The sequence below is a fragment of the Pteropus alecto genome, unplaced genomic scaffold (assembly GCF_000325575.1).
Source record: "Pteropus alecto unplaced genomic scaffold, ASM32557v1 scaffold100, whole genome shotgun sequence".
NCBI classification, from domain to species: Eukaryota; Metazoa; Chordata; class Mammalia; order Chiroptera; family Pteropodidae; genus Pteropus; species Pteropus alecto.
In genome coordinates, this window is record NW_006430723.1 from 448650 (window position 1) to 452126 (window position 3477).

At 30.6% G+C, this 3477-nt stretch overlaps 1 protein-coding gene across 7 annotated transcripts in view; it reads left to right on the forward strand.

The window, feature by feature from the left end:
- Positions 1–3477, forward strand: part of ALMS1 (ALMS1, centrosome and basal body associated protein) — a 173964-nt gene that overhangs the window by 48920 nt on the left and 121567 nt on the right. The window lies entirely within an intron of this gene.

Here is a 3477-nt window from a genome sequence, read left to right on the forward strand (position 1 = left end):
TTGTTAGTCTGGGAGAAAATAGAACAGAAGTTTAATAGATGAAGTGGGTATGGGTTACTGAGAGAGCTACAAGAATGGGTAATTTTCATCAGAGCAAGGTAGTACATTTAAATGAGAATCAGTCTGAAGGGTGATAAGATCCATTGCTTGGCCCTGGGGTTAGATAGTAGAAGTTGAATAAAGATCACTGGGGTAAAGTAAAATTGAGATTTGGAGGCTAGCTAATTGGATTGATTAACTGTATTTAAATATTTTGAGATTATGTGGGATTTGGGGTTTAGGGAAAGCCTGTGTTCCAGACTTTGAAGTCTTCAAACAATGAGTGGAAGTAACTGGGAGTTGCAAGGAGAACGTGATAGATGGAGGATTGAATTGAAGCTGTTTGTGGCTTAAGTTTCCAAGAGATTTTTTGTGTTTGGTTTTTTGTTGTTGTTGATGTTAAGTTTGTTTATTTGAAGAAGGTGGAAAATAATGGTAAGGAAATCATTGTGAGAGATAGTTAAATGCCAACTTCCATATCTCCTTCCAGAGTCATGTTTCAGAAGGCTGCAAAGGCAACAATATTATCAAGAGGAAAATCAAGTTTTTTAAGGCAAAAAGTTGGGGAGTAGTGTCTAAAATTTTTGAGAAAGGTTGTTTATTAAAAACAATGATTTCAAAGAGCACAGAGGAAAGAAGGGAGGGAAGGAATAAATAGCAGGAGGAACCAAGGTAAGAAAACAGAGCAGGATTAAAGTATGGAGTCAGGAGACTGTTGTAGCAGGTATGAAATTGCATTGAATCTGTAGATTAGTTTTGGGAATATTGCCATCTTAATATTAAATATTTTGATCAATAAATATGGGATATCTTTCCATTTCTTTAGTCATTCTTCATTTCTTTCAACAGTATTTTATAGTTTTCAGTTTATGTCTTGCACTTTGTTAAATTCTAAGTATTTTAATCTTTTGGTGTTATTGTAAAATGAATTATTTATTTTTAATTTCACTTTTGAACTATTCATTGTCACTGTTTAGAAATACAGTTGGCTTTTGTATGTTAATCTTGTAGCCTGCAATCTTGCTTCACTGCTTATTTATTCTAATAATTTTGTGTGTATTTTTAATAATTTTTCTATTTAAGAGCATGTCATCTGCAAATAGAGATAGTCTTAATTCTTCCTATCCAATACAGATGTCTTTTATATATTTTATTTCCCTAGTTGCCTTGATTAGAACCTCCAATACAGTGTTGCATAGATGTGGCAAGAACAGACATCTTTGTCTTGTCCTGGTCTTTGTATAAAGCTATCAAGTCTTTTAACATTAAGTAGGAATGGAATTTTTATAGATGCTCTTAATTAGGTTGAAGAAGTTCCCTTTTATTTGTAGTTTTTAGAGCATATTTATGTAAAGATGTTAAATTTTATTTTGTCAAATGTTTTCCGCATCTTTTATAATGACCTGATGGTTTTCCCCTTTATTCTAATAATATGGTACAGTACGGTACATTATTAATTAATTTTCATGTGTTGAACCTACCTTGCATTAGTGGTTATATTTGCCATTTGGTTATGGTGTATAATCCTTTTGGTATGTTGCTGGTTTCTTTTGCTAGTAATTTTTTTGAAGAATTTTGTGTTTGTAGTCATAATAGGTATTGGTGTATAGATTTCTTGGGATTTTGTTGTTGTTGGGTTTTGGTATCAGGGTTATAGAGTCATAAGTAGAGTTGGAAGCATCTCTCTCTATTCTACTTTTTTGAAGAGTTTGTAAAAGATGGGTATTATTTTTACTAATTTCATCTGTTTACCTTCTATAGGTCTTTTGAGAGTTTATATTTTTCATGAATCATTTATCATCATTTCTTTCATGGTATTTGTCCATTCCAGCTAGGTTATCTGGTTTGTTGATAATACCATATAACCCTTTTTATTTTGTGAGGCTGATAATAAATGCCCCTTCTTTCTTTTCTGGTTTTAGTAATTGGAAGACTACATCCCCATCCACCCACCCTGTGAGTCTAGCTAAATTTTGTCAATTTTTTGTTGGTCTTTTCAAAGAAATAAACTTTGGTTTCTTAACTTTTTCTAATTTTCCCCCTCTACCTTTTGAATCTTGATTTTATTTATTTCAATTTTAGTGTTTATTATTTCCTTGCTTTCACTTGCTTCAGTTTTAGTTTGTGCTTTTTACTATTTCTTAAGATGAAAGTTTAGGTTATTGATTTGAAATCTTTTTAATATGGGTGTTTACATTGATAAATTTTTAAGCACTGTTTTAGCTGTATGCCATAAATTTTAGTTCATTGTGTTTTGTTTTAATTCACCTGAAATATTGCCAAATTTCCATTGTAATTTTTCTCTGTTGTTGAGACCTTGGTTATCTGGGAGTGTATTGCTTAATTTCCACAAATTCATGAGTTTCCTTCTGTTATTAAGAGAGCTCATTTGATTCCTTTTTTCTTTTTCTTTTTTGTAGAACGCGTATTTTGTATGATTTCAGTTTATAAATTTTATTGAGGCTTGTTTTATGTCCTAGCATATAGTTTATTCTGTAGAATGTCCAGTTTGTGCTTGAGAAGAATGTGCATTCTGCTGTTGTTAGGTGATGTGTTCTACACATTCCTGTTAGTTCTAGTGGATTTGTAGTGTTCCAGTCTTCAATATCCTTGTTGATCTTCTGCCTAGTTTCTCCATTTCTGAAAGTAGGGTAGTGAAATCTCCAATTATCATTGTTTAATTGTCTGTTTCTCCCTTCTTTTCTGTCATTTGCTTCATATATTTTGAGATTTGATATTAAACACATTTATGTTTATATATTATAATATGTTATATTCCTGATGAGTAGACGTTTTTGAGGATATAAATTGTCCTTTAATTTTAGTAACTTTTTTTGTTTTAAAGTTTTGTCTTATATCAGTACGGATACTCACTCTCGCTCTTATGATTGCTGTTTGTAAGGCATATCTTTTTCATCTCTTCACTTTCAACCTTTATGTATATTTGAATCTAAAGTACATCTCTTATAAACAGCTTATAGTTTGGATCTTTTTTTAAAATGCAGACTAATAATCTTTGCCTTTTGATGTTTAATCCATTCACATTTAAAGTCATTGATAAGATCAAATTTTCCTTTTCTGTGTTTACTTTTGTTTTCCATGTCTAATATCTTTTTAGTTCTTTTTCTGCTTTACTGCTTTTATATTGCATTAAGTTAATATTTTCTAGTGTAACATTTTAAGTTCTTTAATGACTTCTAGTTATTTTTAAAATTTATATTCTTAGTGGTTACCCTGGGGCTTAGAAAATTTATCTTATCAGAATATACTCCTGATTTATACTAACTTTATTCTACTGTGATAGAAATGTTACTCCTGTATAGCTCTGTTCTTTCTTCCCTTTTTAGCAATTATTGTATGTATTACACCTGTATGTTACAAACCCAAGGGTACATTGTTATATTGCTATAATTATATAATTTTATGTATTTTAAAGAA